At 36.0% G+C, this 16184-nt stretch overlaps 1 pseudogene; it reads right to left on the bottom strand.

Moving 5' to 3' along the window:
• Positions 1 to 269: 269 nt before the first annotated feature.
• LOC132366285 (AKT-interacting protein-like) lies at positions 270 to 972 on the bottom strand (annotated as a pseudogene).
• Between the last annotated feature and the right edge of the window lie 15212 nt (positions 973 to 16184).

Consider the following 16184-nt stretch of genomic DNA (forward strand, 5'->3'; position numbering starts at 1 on the left):
GGGTGCTCCTGGAGCTAAAACCTGTGAAGGTATGGGGGTCGTCCAAGACCACAGCCCCCATGGGCTTTTCCCTCTCATGCTAGCCCACATTCAGCCTCCAGCAATTCATCAAAATGATTGTTTAAGTGTCGCTACCAGTTTATGGCTCCAACAGTTTCTGCTCCTGGTAAGCAGATCTCATCTGTGACTCTCTGAATTTGCTTGTCTCTACAGATTTCAGGGTAACAAGTTTCCTTATAATCTCAGGTCTCTGATGAGTCCAAGAAAAGTCACTGATTTTCTGCTTCTTCTTCCTTTTCTTGCAGGCACAGGAATGACAGTTTACAAGTTCTTTGCACATTGGAGTTTAAACATTGGAATTCTGTAACCTGAAGACTTTTATCGTGGTGTTCATCAAGTTTCTTTTTATGAGATAGCATCTTCTCTATGAGTTCATCACATACAGACGGATTTTATGGAGGAAAACTAATTACATAGGGTCTTCTAATTTATGTTTATCAAACAAACACACAGTGTACACTCTAATACTGTTGAGCATTTTTCTTTCATAAAGCTAACTATCTTTTTATACAGTACTTCAGCCTTTGGTTTTAGGAAGCTTGCTGTTTCAACTCTCCATGGATACATAAATACTTAACAACTATGTTTACGGTTCCACCTGCATTTTGCAAATGCTCTCTGAATATCTAGTTGACCTAAGTTGGGATCAGCTAGTGGGTGAAAGATAGAAATATCAAACCCCCTATGGACATTCACCATCTGGAGAATTATCAGTGATAATCACTATAGACTTAAATGTGTCATCTTGATAAAGTCTTTGCCATATGAATGCTACTCTGAACCACATTAATGAAGAGCTACAAGATGGCTACTCATAGACACCAAGTAACTTCTGCTTTACAACCAAGAAGAGAATACTTCAAGAAGAGAGTATTCCAGAGAGAAGGGTCTGTAAGAAACATGGGTGCCATTTGTTTACTGCTGGGGCAGGAGATACAGTCTTAGTTATGAGGGAAGCAATTTGAGATTAGAAGGCAGCTGTATTTTCGAGCTGTGCATGGTGTTCTGGTTTGTAGGTCCCGTGAAAATATTCTCTTGACCACCAGATCTTTTGCACACAGTGCTTGTAGACATGCTCCAGAAAATGGTTCATAACATGTATTTCAAACAAAGAAATGAAAAGATCTGTGTCACCAGTTTAATTCATGCTTGGCATACATTTTCTAGTTGACCTGTGGCACCCTTCATCTTGATGACTTCAATACAGTGCTCTCTGCACTTGACTCTCCCGGCCCAACAGCTTATCTGGCCACAGTGCAAGCCTGTCTCTGCCCACTCCCCTACCCACCATTCCATCCAATATGAATTATTTTTAACTAAGAAAGTTATTAAGAAGAATGGCCCAAATCAAGAGAGGCGCATATTGAATTCATCAACAGATACATGGCAGGATGCTGTAATTAAGGCTTCACTTGGAGCCTAAACTCTGTGTTGTAATCTTGAAATCAATATCAGTTCTACCGTCCATTTTCTAGTCTGAAATAATAATAGTTATAAATATCAATACACTGTGAACTCTAAAGTGCTATGCAAACCCAAGATATTATCTCCTTCCAGTGTTATAATACTTAAAAATTACAAAAGAGTTCTTTTTCCTCAAATGTTTTAATTAGAAAAAAATATTTTTCCTAATATAAGGGCAGCAAGAAGGATTTTAATGAATTTAAACCATGAAATATAGCCACTACTTTGTAATTTTTGTTCTCATGGAGTGCAGTCAGCAGACTCTAAGGTGGCCCCCCTCATCATACTCCTGGTATTCATGCCTTGTCTGATATCCTCCCCTCCAGTGTAGGTGGGACTTATGAATTGCTTCTAACCAACAGAATATGCCAAAGGTGACATGATGTACTAGATTATGTGTATATATTACAAAAGATTGTAACTCATCTTGCTAAGAGACTCTTTCTTTTGCGGGATTTGAAGATGCAAGCTGCCATGTTGTGAGCTGCCATGTGGAGAACAGCATGTGGCAAGGAGCCGAGGGTAGGCTCCAGCTCAGAGGAAGCAGGAAACTGAGGTCCTCAGTCTGGCAAACTGAAAGGAACTGAATTCTGCCAATAACACTGTGAGTTAGGAAGCTGATTCCTCCCCAGTTGAGCCTCCAATGGCCATCACTTGGCCAACACCTTGATTGCAACTTTGAAAGACCCTGAAGCAGAGGACTCAGCTAAACTGTGCCCAGACTCCTGACCCAGAAAAACCGTGAGGAAATACATGTGTGCTGTTTTAAGCCACTAAGTTTATAGTATCATTGTTAAGCAGCAATAGATAACTAATACACTGAGTTTTACCATGTTCTTTTTAAAGACTGAACATAACTCCTGTAATTGATTTTATTCATTTGCTCTAAATGAGCACTCCTGTTGAATTTTGCCACATGAATAGGAAAAATAGCTAACATTTATCGAACTCTTCCTTGCACTTAGTACTTTACAGACATTATCTCATTGATTCTATTTTCAATATTTTCTAGTATGGAAGATACAGCTCTCTATCATCATTCATTAAATCAATCAGTCAATCTGAAAATCACAATGTACCTCCAGGACAGATAGAAAAGAAAGCACTTAATTCTAAGAGATATCTGGTGGGCTGTAAGGATTAGAATTCACTGAGAACAAAACTGAACTATTAATAATACAGAACGTTGCAAACAAGCAAAATTATCTCAAACTTTGCCAAAATTATTAAAGAAATAAACAATTGGCAATGAATTGGTATGGCATTTAGATCATCTTATTCAATCTTCTTAATAGTATCAATTTAATGTCTTGAGTTATGAAATTATATGATAAATGCAATCATCAAAAAGAGCTGAAAAACAGAGACAAATTTACCATTTGCAAGCAGTAGTCTTCAATGAGGCAGTAATCATAATGCACCTTTCAACAGGCAAAGATGAAACACAAGTTATCAAAGCAAAGATGCTTATTTCAAATCATAGTATTTTTTTAAAAGAAAATTCTTTAAAAAAGAAAAAATAACATGTCACAGACCCACTGGGGATCAGAAAGAGTTTGGACTATCGCCTTAACATGATTGATGTAAACTTCTTACTACCAATCTCCTGACTCAAAAGCAACAAAACATTTTTTATAAAATATGGTTCAAATTCAATATATAGATTCCCCAAAAAACCTAGTGATAGGACTATAGAGTAGTATTTTGGTTGCAGTATAGTAATTCAGGACGTATGTGATTTTACCAAAAGTATTAACATGACAGTGGAATTTCTTTAAATGTATTTTTTAAAATTTGGAGCCAACAAAACTTTTAGATTTTCTGAAATATTTGTCTTTGTGTTACTATGACTACTTATATAGGCTCTGTTTCAACTTTATATGGGTTATTGTTTTCTTTGAACTAAATTTTTGAACAAATTGTTCTGTCTGAGTCTACTCCATTGAACTTATTCAAATTCATTTAAAAATAAACACACTATTAGTATTGTCTTTCACACAACCATATTATAATATTTGACTTTACCCATAAATATTTCAATATATTTATTTTATATTATTTTTATTTTTTGTTCCAAGGTTTTTAGAAATTTATGATAATTCTTGAAATTCTATACATATAACAATGCAATGCTGTTTTGAAATGAATAAAACTGTTTCTTTTCCATGAAAATTAAAATTATATTTTCAATTTTCCCTCAGTATAGGTATGATTAACAGTATTTAACTTTTATCTAGAACTTTTTCTAATTAAATTGAGGTATGTCTCTTGCTCTGATAGATGATGATCAACTTACAGTTACCATGTGAGCTGATTTCTCTCATTTTACAAATGGAGAAGTCAATTGTGGAATGCTGAAATGACTTACAGTTGACCCTGTAGAGAGGAAGAAGCAGAGTCAGTAGAATTGGATCCAGTGATTGTCAGATTCTAAAACTGATCTTTCTTTAAGAGCAAAAATTAAGAGTCTTAACCACAATAATATCCTATCTATGATTGTCTGTTTTATTTTAGCTGAACATTGTTTTGTAAATATTAAACTGTCACTTTTGTTTGTTCTTTCAGAAACCTCTCCTTGGTATAACCATACAAAGTATTTGAACTGAAAAGTAGTTCATTTTTCTATGCTTTGCTTGCTTCTTTTGTGTTTACTATTACCTTGAGTCTTGTTATAAGTTCATGAGTAGGCTGGAAAAGAAGGGGTTAATATGTCTGCCACTCTGAAATTACTACCCACAACCGAAATCACAGCTTAGTTTCTCTCAAAACACATGTTTGCCATTTTTAATCACAGACTCAGTGATTAAGAATGGAATGAAAAAGAGACATGACCAAGGAGCAATTCAAATAAACAAAGATTAAGATGTTGTGATATGTTTATAAAGACTAGAGACATCTGGAATATTCCAACTAAATAGTACAGATAATGCACTCTTTCTTTTAATAAGGGCTTTGAGTACCATAAAATATCAAAATGCTTAAGTACTACTGAGATCCTCTGTTATTTTTCCTTTGTCTTCTAGTATATGCCAAGTCCTGAGATTTTTCTTTATTCCAATTATATAGTGCACACTACTTCTGACTCATTTTAGATTTTAATCTTCTTTAATTAAGGAGACTCTATATTGTGTTCAAACAGTACCATGTTAATCAAATCTCCATCAATTATGCTTGTCATATGTGTCTATTCACTTAGAACACTCTCTATCCAAAAGGAAGATATGTGATGTTAAAGAGGAGGTAAACATTCTGATTCTAACCATAGAATTTCTCCTTTACTTGAAAGAGAAATGAAAGTGGAATAATTTTTATCACTTGTGATTGTATCAGTCAACATCCAGTTGCAGGAACTGTTAGGCAGTCCAGCTGTTTCAAAAAGAACATTTAGGGATTTAGGTGCTTTCAGAATTGTTGGGGGCATGGTGATAGAAACAGAAAAGCCCCACTGTGGGCACTGTGACTTCTGCCACAATCAGCAAGGTAGAAAAACAGGAGGTCACCATTGGAATAATTAACTTCACCAACACACCATAGTAGCTGCGATTCAGGGGTTAGGAATTTGTGGCAACAGCAAATGATACAATTGTTGGTTCTCTACACACATAGACTGGACACTTGCACACCACTGTGGAACTGCATCCACGACTGTGCTGGCTGGCAGAGAAAGGGCTAAAGTAAAATGAAGACGGCCTCTGCCCTTGTTTGCCTAACAAATTCCAAGTGCTTGCATTCAAATAGAGGACCATTGCATGAAGAACCATGGATGAGGCGGTGTCTGAAGAAAAGCCTCTAGAAATGCACACTAGAGGTAGGCTGGAAGGTTTGAATGGAAGGTGAATGTCAAGCCACAACATTCACCATAGTGTTTTGATTTTCTTTTTTTTTTAATGTCTCATGTTTTTTACTCTTTTCAGTACCTTCTTCTGAGCCCCCTGGAAAAATCTGTGAGTACCATCCTTTACCACATTTTAGAAAACAATGTTTTAGACTGTAGAGTTCAAAACACTTATTACTGCTTTTTAAAATTATATATATTTAAAAAATTTTAGGCATCCTATCTGGGATGAAATTGAGCAGACTTCTGTTGAATACTTTCTGAATTTCAGACATGATGCTAGATTCAGAGAAAAGAAAATTATTTATCTGTCCTGCTCTGGTGGCATTATGCCAATTGATACAACATAATTAGGACAAAGAAGTAGAAGGAAGAGCAGAAAGAGGAAACTAGAATTAAAGTTTTATAAATAGTTGCTGGATAAAGGAAAGAATTACAAATTTAAAACAAAGGTAGGTGTTTATAAAGGAGAACAAATTGATTAACATTAGCAGCAACAACCAAAAAAAATAGATCTGACACCCCAATTGATTAAATCGACAACAAACATGAATAATTTCTTTTAAAAAAAGGAAAATAAATAGCTAATATGTGAAAAATATAATAGAAATACATGTTGAAAGAAGACACCTTTTTAATCCCCCGTAAATAGACCAGGATTTAAGACATGTTATATTCAAATGTATTTGTTTCTTTGTTTTGCTGGGAGGAGAACTCTGATATACTTTGGTTTCAATTATAAATTGATACATTATTTATGGAAGGTGACTTGGCAATAAGTAATAAAGGTCCTTAACAGTTTAAATTCTTTTAAAAATTTCTGCAATTTGACTAAACATGGCAGAAGCTGTGTCTGTTTTATTCACTATTGTCTTCCCTCTGTAGCTTTTAAAGCACCTGACACAGTTACTTTTCAATAAATTTTATTTGGAGGAGTGAGGGATAATTATCAAAGCATGCATTTAATAGCAAAATAAGCTGGAAAAACCCTAAAGGTCAACATTGAAGGAACAATTAATAATTTTTGGCCTATTCATATTACAAATAGTATCCATCCAATAAAACAATATTTACAAAAAATTATTACAATGGCAAGGAAATGCTCATTAGGCAATAACACAAAATAAAGGTATCTTATAGTAGTCTATATTTCATCATCTCAAATAAAGTTAAAATAGAAAAAAGATAAAATGTTAGCTGTGGGTCAAGATTATTTGTTTTCGACTCCCTTTTGCAAGAGCACCAGAATCACAACTAACTGCTGAACAATCATCGACAGGAAGACACTGGAACTCACCAAAAAAGATACCTCACATCCAAAGACAAAGGAGAAGCCACAATGAGACGGTAGGAGGGGCACAATCAAAATAAAATCAAATCTCATAACTGCTGGGTGGGTGACTCACAAACTGGAGAACACTTATACCACAGAAGTCCACCCACTGGAGTGAAGGTTCTGAGCCCCACGTCAGGCTTCCCAACCTGGGAGTCTGGCAACGGGAGGAGAAATTCCTAGAGAATCAGACTTTGAAGACTAGTGGAATTTGATTGCAAGACTTCAACAGGACTGGGGGAAACAGAGACTCCACTCTTTGAGGGCACACACAAAGTGGTGTGTGTGCATCAGGACCCAGGGGAAGGAGCAGTGACCCCATAGGACACTGAACCAGACCTACCTGCTAGTGTTGGAGGGTCTCCTGCAGAGGCAGGGGGTGGCTGTGGCTCACTGTGAGGACAAGGACATTGGCAGCAGAAGTTCTGGGAAGTACTCCTAGGCATGAGCGCTCCCAGAGTCTGCCATTAGCCCTACCAAAGAGCCAGGGTAGGCTCCAGTGTTGGGTCACCTCAGGCCAAACAACCAACAGGGAGGGAATCCAGCCACACCCATCAGCAGACAAGCAGATTAAAGTTTTACTGAGCTCTGCCCACCAGAGCAACAGTCAGCTCTACCCACCACCAGTCCCTCCCATCAGGAAACTTGCACAAGCCTCTTAGATAGCCTCATCCACCAGAGGGCAGACAGCAGAAGCAAGAAGAACTATAATCCTGTAGCCTGTGGAACAAAAACCACATTCACAGAGAGACAATATGAAAAGGCAGAGGGCTATGTACCAGATGAAGGAACAAGATAAAACTCCAGAAAAACAACTAAATGAAGTGGAGACAGGCAACCTTCCAGAAAAAGAATTCACAATAATGATAGTGAAGATGATCCAGGCCCTTGGAAAAAGAATGGAAGCAAAGATCGAGAAGAGGCAAGAAATGTTTAACAAAGACCTAGAAGAATTGGGCTTCCCGGGTGGTGCAGTGGTTGAGAATCTGCCTGCCAATGCAGGGGACACGCGTTCGAGCCCTGGTCTGGGAAGATCCCACATGCCGCGGAGCGACTGGGCCCGTGAGCCACAATTACTGAGCCTGCGTGTCTGGAGCCTGTGCTCCGCAACGGGAGAGGCCGCGATGGTGAGAGGCCCGCGCACCACAATGAAGAGTGGCCCCTGCTTGCCACAACTAGAGAAAGCCCTCACAAAGAAACGAAGACCCAACACAGCCATAAATTAATTAATTAATTAATTAAAAAAAATCAATCTGGAATATGAAGATGTCTTTCATAAAAAAATCTGGCAGCTTGTTTAAATTACAAAAAAAAAAAAAAAAAGACCTAGAAGAATTAAAGAGCAAACACCTAGAAGAATTAAAGAACAAACAAAGAGATGAACAATACAATAACTGAAATGAAAAATACACTAGAAGGAATCAATAGCAGAAAAACTGAGGCAGAAGAACGGATAAGTGACCTGTAAGACAGAGTGGTGGAATTCCCTGCCATAGAACAGAATAAAGAAAAAAGAATGAAAAGAAATGAAGACAGCTTAAGAGACCTATGGGACAACATTAAATGCAACAACATTCACATTATAGGGGTCCCAGAGGGAGAAAAGAGAGAGGAAGGACTCGAGAAAATATTTGAAGAGATTATAGTCGAAAAATTCCCTAACATGGGAAAGGAAATAGCCACCCAAGGCCAGGAAGCACAGAGTCCCAGGCAGGATAAACCCAAGGAGAAACACGCCGAGACACATAGTAATCAAATTAACAAAAATTAAAGACAATGAAAAATTATTGAAAGTACCAAGGGAAAAACGACAAATAATATACAAGGGAGCTCCCATAAGGTTAACAACTGATTTCTAAGCAGAAACTGTACAAGCCAGCAGGGAGTGGCATGATATACTTAAAGTGATGAAAGAGAAGAACCTACAACCAAGATTACTCTACCCAGCAAGGATCTCATTCAGATTCGAGGGAGAAATCAAAAGCTTTACAGACAAGCAAAAGCTAAGAGAATTCAGCACCACCAAAACAGCTCTACAACAAATGTTAAAAGAACTTCTCTAAGTGGGAAACATAAGAGAAGAAAATGACCTACAAAAACAAACATATAACAATTAAGAAAATGGTAAAAGGAAAATACATATCTATAATTACCTTAAACACAAGTGGATTAAATGCTCCAACCAAAAGACACAGGCTCACTGAATGGATACAATAACAAGACCCGTATATATGCTGTCTACAAGAGACCCACTTCAGACCTAGGGTCACATACAGACTGAAAGTGAGGGTATGGAAAAAGATATCCCATGCAAATGGAAATCAAAAGAAAGCTGGAGTAGCAATTTTCATATCAGACAAAATAGACCTTAAAACAAAGAATGTTACAAAGACAAGGAAGGACACTACATAACAATCAAGGGATCAATCCAAGAAGAAGATATAACAATTATAAATATATATGCACCCAACATAGGAGCACCTCAATACATAAGGCAACTGTTAACAGCTATAAAAGAGGAAATCAACAGTAACACAATAATAGTGGGGGACTTTAACACCTCACTTGCACCAATGGACAGATCATCCAAACAGAAAATTAATAAGGAAACACAAGTTTTAAATGACACAATAGACTAGATAGATTTAATTGATATTCATAGGACATTCCATCCAAAAACAACAGATTACACTTTCTTCTCAAGTGCGCATGGAACATTCTCCAGGATAGATCACATCTTGGGTCACAATCAAGCCTCAGTCAATTTAAGAAAATTGAAATCATATCAAGCATCTTTTCCGACCACAATACTATGAGATTAGAAATAAATAACAGGGAAAAAACTGTAAAAAACACAAACGCATGGAGACTAAAGAATACATTACTAAATATCCAAGGGATCACTGAAGAAATCAAAGAGGAACTCAAAAAATACCTAGAGACAAATGACAATGAAATCACGATGATCCAAAATCTATGGGATGCAGCAAAAGCGGTTCTAAGAGGGAAGTTTATAGCAATACAAGCCTACTTCAAGAAACAAGAAAAATCTCAAATAAACAATCTAACCTTACATCTAAAGGAACTAGAGAAAGAAGAACAAACAACGCCCAAAGTTAGCAGAAGGAAAGAAATCATAAAGATCAAAGCAGAAATAAATGAAATAGAAACTAAGAAAACAATAGCAAAGATCAATAAAACTAAAAGCTGGTTCTTTGAGAAGATAAACAAAATTGATAAACCATTAGCCAGACTCATCAAGAAAAAAAGGGAGAGAACTCAAATCAATAAATTTAGAAATGAAAAAGGAGAAGTTACCACAGACACCACAGAAATACAAAGCATCATAAGAGACTACTACAAGCAACTTTATGCCAATAAAATAGAGAACCTGGAAGAAATTTTCAAGAAATTCTTAGAAAGGTATAACTTTCCAAGACTGAACCAGGAAGAAATAGAAAATATGAACAGACCAATCACAAGTAATGAAATTGAAACTGTGATTAAAAATCTTTCAACAAACAAAAGTCCAGGAACAGATAGCATCACAGGTGAATTCTATCAAACATTTACAGAAGAGTTAACACCCATCCTTCTCAAACTCTTCCAAAAAATTGCAGAGGAAGGAGCACTCCCAAATTCATTCTATGAGACCACCATCACCCTCATACCAAAACCATACAAAGATATTACAAAAAAAGAAAATTACAGACCAATATCACTGATGAATATAGATGCAAAAATCCTCAGCAAAACAGTAGCGAACAGAATCCAACAACACATTAAAAGGATCATACACCATGACCAAGTGGGATTTATCCCAGGGATGCAAGGATTCTTCAATATACGCAAATCAATCAATGTGATACACCATATTAACAAATTGAAGAATAAAAACCATATGATCATCTCAATAGATGCAGAAAAATCTTTTGACAAAATTCAACACTGATTTATGATAAAAACTCTCCAGAAAGTTGGCATAGAGGGAACCTACCTCAACAAAATAAAGGCCACATATGACAAACCCACAGCAAATATCATTCTCAATGGTGAAAAACTGAAAGCCTTTCCTCTAAAATCAGGAACAAGACAAGGATGTCCACTCTCGCCACTATTATTCAACATAGTTTTGGAAGTCCTAGCCATGGCAATCAGAGAAAAAGAAATAAAAGGAATAAAAATTGGAAAAGAAGAAGTAAAACTGTCACTGTTTGTGGATGACATGATACTATACATAGAGAATCCTAAAGATGCCACCAGAAAATTACTAGAGCTAATCAATGAATTTGGTAAAGTTGCAGGATACAAAATTAATGCACAGAAATCTCTTGCATTCCTATACACTAATGGTGAAAAATCTGAAAGAGAAATTAAGGAAAAATTCCCATTTACCATTGCAACAAAAAGAATAAAATACCTAGGAATAAACCTACCTAGGGAGACAAAAGACCTGTATGCAGAAAACTATAAGACATTGATGAAGGAAATTAAAAATGATACCAACAGATGGAGAGATATACCATGTTCTTGGATGGGAAGAATCAACATTGTGATAATGACTATACTACCCAAAGCAATCTACAGATTCAATGCAATCCCTATCAAATTACCAATGGCATTTTTTACAGACCTAGAACAAAAAATCTTAAAATTTGTATGGAGACACAAAAGACCCCAAATAGCCAAAGCAGTCTTGAGGGAAAAAAACGGAGCTGGAGGAATCACACTCCCTGACTTCAGACTATACTACAAAGCTACAGTAATCAAACAATATGGTACCGGCACAAAAACAGAAATATAGATCAATGGAACCGGATAGAAAGCCCAGAGATAAACCCATGCACCTATGGTCAACTAATCTATGCTAAAGTAGGCAAGGACATACAATGGAGAAAAGACAGTCTCTTCAATAAGTGGTGCTGGGAAAACTGGACAGCTACCTGTAAAAGAATGAAATGAGAACACTCCCTAACACCATACACAAAAATAAACTCAAAATGGATTAGAGACCTAAATGTAAGCCTGGACACTATAAAATTCTTGGAGGAAAACATAGGAAGAACACTCTTTGACATAAATCACAGCAAGATCTTTTTTGATCCACCTCCTAGAGTAATGGAAATAAAAACAAAAATAAACAAATGGGACCTAATGAAACTTAAAAGCTTTTGCAAAGCAAAGGAAACTACAAACAAGACGAAAAGACAACCCTCAGAATGGGAGAAAATGTTTGCAAATGAATCAACACACAAAGTATTAACCTCCAAAATATATAAACAGCTCATGCAGCTCAATATTAAAAAAACAAACAACCCAATCCAAAAATGGGCAGAAGACCTAAATAAACATTTCTCCAAAGAGGACATACAGATGGCCAAGAAGCACATGAAAATCTGTTCAACATCACTAATTATTAGAGAAATGCAAATCAAAACTACAATGAGGTATCACTTCACACCAGTTAGAATGGGCATCATCAGAAAATCTACAAACAAAAAATGCTGGATAGGGTGTGGAGAAAAGAGAACCCTCTTGCACTGTTGGTGGGAATGTAAATTGATACAGCCACTATGGAGAACAGTATGGAGGTTCCTTAAAAAACTAAAAATAGAATTACCATATGACCCAACAATCCCACTACTGAGCATATACCCAGAGAAAACCACATTTCAAAAAGACACATGCACCCCAATGTTCATTGTAGCACTATTTACAATAGCCAGGTCATGGAAGCAACCTAAATGTCCATTGACAGAGGAATGGATAAAGAAGTTGTGGTACATATATACAATGGAATATTACTCAGCCATAAAAAGGAACGAAATTGGGTCATTTGTAGAGACGTGGATGGATCTAGAGACTGTCATACAGAGTGAAATAAGTCAGAAAGAGAAAAACAAATATCATATATTAATGCATATATGTGGAACCTAGAAAAATGGTACAGATGAACCAGTTTGCAGGGTAGAAATAGAGACACAGATGTAGAGAACAAACGTATGGACACCATGGGGGGAAAGTGGCAGTGGGGTGGTGGTGGTGTGATGAATTGGGAGATTGAGATTGACATATATACACTAATATGTATAAAGTGGATAACTAATAAGAACCTACTGTATAAAAATATAAATTAAATAAAATTCAAAAATGCAAAAAAAAAATTATTTGTTTTCTTAGAATCAACTCTTCCGGCAGGACTCTTCTAATTCTCCATACACCCATTGTTGATGGAAGTTACAGTTCAAATTGTTCTGTATTTTCAAATGTTTTCACATGTTAAAAGTCTAGTAAACCTAGAGTGAATATCATATCATTTCACTTATCTCTTCTCCATGACAAATATATATATATATTAGAGGTACCTATTTTCTTAATTCTCTTTATATTCTAGCATGAAATTCAACATCAGAGTCATTTTAATGTTAATGCAGCCATTAACTATTACCCATATTAATATGTTTTTGTTTGAGATAAATTGTATACCTATACCTAATAAAGATTAAAATATAACCAACCTATGATATGCATATTTCAACAAAAGAGTAGCTTGTCACAAACAGTTGTTGGACCGAGAAGTTTCTCCAAATTATGGTAGGTAATTACTAGTTTGTGGCAAATGCCACAGTATTCAGAAACCTACTCTCACATTTAGTGTAAGCAATTTCCATTCCAGTGGGTTTGCTCACATATTCACATGTAGTATATTATGAAGGATTTTAAAGCTAACCCTTCATTTTGTTTCTCCCATAAGTGTGATGTTAAAAAATATGATTTTAGTTTCCATGATGTAGTTTCAGATTTGTTTACATACACTGGTGGTTCCACAATCTTTGGAAATTGAACACTGGCCAGAAAAAGAGGGGTAAACATATATATTGTATAATTTATATATATATATATATATATATATATATATATATATATATATATATATATATATAAATTATAAAAAGAGGATATGGAAAATGGAAGGAGAAAGCTAAGCACCAAGTAATAAGGGCCAGAAAATTTTTATAGAGACTAGAAAAGATAAGTGTTTAGAAAAAAATACTTTTTGCCTCTACTGTATGTTGCCTTGAGGCTATTATTGCCTGCTTCACTGCAGAAACTGGCAGCAGTAGCCAAGACATCAGTGTTCACATGAAATAAGTGCATTCTGAAGAGTTGCCCTTAGGTATTGAATATTCCATCTTACTCTCTAAAAATCCCTAAGACCATGGATTACAATTTAGGGAGATTGTCACTTCCCAATCATACTATACCTCAAAGTTTAAAATTTAAGATTACAAAAGGTCAGATGGTAAAAAGAAAAGAAATGCACTGTTTGTAAAACAGACAGAAATTTTGAATCATATTCAAAATACTGACTCTATATACGAGTACATATATATGTAAAAAAAAGATTACAAATGGGAATGATCAGCAATGGTCATCTGGTGTAGTTTTCAGCACAAGGCTTATCTCCTATGCTCTAAAACAGTGGTCAGCAAATGACAGCCTGCAGGCCAAATTGGGCCTGGTTCCTGTTTTTGTAAATAAATTTTTATTGGAACGCAGCCATACCCAATAATTTCTGTAATATCTATAGCTGCTGTCACATTATAAGGGGAAGTTTAAATGGTATGACAGAGACTGTCTGATTTTCAAAACCTAAAATATTTACTATCTTCTCTTTCACAGAAAAAATTTGTCAACCCCTACCTTAAACTCACACGCTGAGATCTGGCCTTTGATTCCTCCTCAGCACAGATAGACAATTAATGGATAGACAGTAATTGTCAATATAAAACAAGAATTAAATTTCATTTAAAAATGAGTGAAGTATAAATATTTGGTCAGTACGAAAAATTTTGAGTTGATATAAAGAGAACAAAAGATTAAACAGTGGTAGATTGGATATACCTGAAGACCGAATTAGTGAGTTGGGACATCAGATTGAGGAATTTTCCCAGAAAACAGCAAGAAAAGCTAAAGAGACCTGACTTACGGATAAGTACCAAATAATAAGATTTCCCAAAGGAGAAAAAACAAATGAAAAAAGGAAACTATTTGAAGAAATAAGGAAGATAGACTTCCTATTCTGGTAATATGCCAGGCTATTATTTGCCACTAAAAATGACTAAAATTACTAAATTTTAAAATATTTTCTTAAAAGATCAAAAAGCTGACATGATATGAGAGCTAGGAATTACCATATCTAGTCTAGATGAGAACCCGTAGAGGTAAGCTCAACATTGAAATAGTTTTTGCCTTAAGGACATTTGCCAAACTTCACAAATATGAGCTTTGACTTTTAAGGTGTGGTAAAGTGTGAGAGCTAAGAGAAAAAGCCCAGGCTTCTCTTAAGGTGTGGAGTTTAATAGGAAATTTTTTCTTATTAAAGCTGGAGCTCCTAAATCATAAGTCCTAAGTTAACTAGTCCTAAGATAACTAGTTATCTATGCAGATATACCTAGTCACCCTGCCTTCTCCAAAATATTGAAAATAATACTGCCTTGGCAATCATTAGACTGAGGTGTGGAGAAGGGGGAAACCATCCCTAAGAAGTTGAAGCCCAAGGCAGCACTCAAAATCACATTACTGAGGAGGTACAGAAAAAAACCCTCAAGTTGTAAATTCACTATATTTAATTATTCTAAGATTCAACTTGTTTTTGGTCCTATTTAAATATTTAGCAGTTAGGATGTGTATTATATCTGCTAAAGGCCTGGCAGCAATTGTGACTTAATTATCATTGACTATACAGCAAACATGCAGTGTTAGAAGGTTAGAAAAAAATCACAGACAAAATGGAACACTTTTTCAATAAATGCTATACCACTTTGAGCTGGATTTTCAATGTGAAAAAGATCTAAGATTGCCTTGTTCAATTTATTTTGTTTATAGTTTCCTTCTCATACATATAGAAGAATGACATGACAACAATCTAAATGAGGGTAAAACTGTCTTTAAATAAAACTCCAAAGTGATGAGAAAGCATTTTTTATGGTTTACTTGGCAGTGTTACCTTGTGATTCATAAAGTGTTATTGCTCTTTTGCTGTTGCCATCTTAGCTTCAATGAAAACAGTAGTTGTTGCAGACAAGTAGTAACCCACAAGAACCTAATGGAAGCATACTCAGCTCTTCTTTACAAGAGCACACCAACCCCAAGCCTCAAGGAATAGCATAAATAATTTACCAATTAAAATGACCAGTTCAGGGACTTCCCTGGTGGCAAAGTGGTTAAGAATCCACCTGCCAAAGCAGGGGACATGGGTTCAGTCTCTAGTCTGGGAAGATCCCACATGTTGCGGAGCAACTAAGCCTGTGCACCACAACAATTGAGCCTGCACTCTAGAGCCTGCGAGCCACAACTACTGACCCTGTGTGCCACAACTACTGAAGCCCGCATGCCTAGATCCCATGTTCCGCAACAGGAGAAGCCACCACAATGAGAAGCCCGCACACTGCAACGAAGAGTAGCCCCCACTCGCTGCAACTAGAGAAA

This window comes from Balaenoptera ricei, chromosome 5 (assembly GCF_028023285.1).
Source record: "Balaenoptera ricei isolate mBalRic1 chromosome 5, mBalRic1.hap2, whole genome shotgun sequence".
Classification (NCBI taxonomy): domain Eukaryota; kingdom Metazoa; phylum Chordata; class Mammalia; order Artiodactyla; family Balaenopteridae; genus Balaenoptera; species Balaenoptera ricei.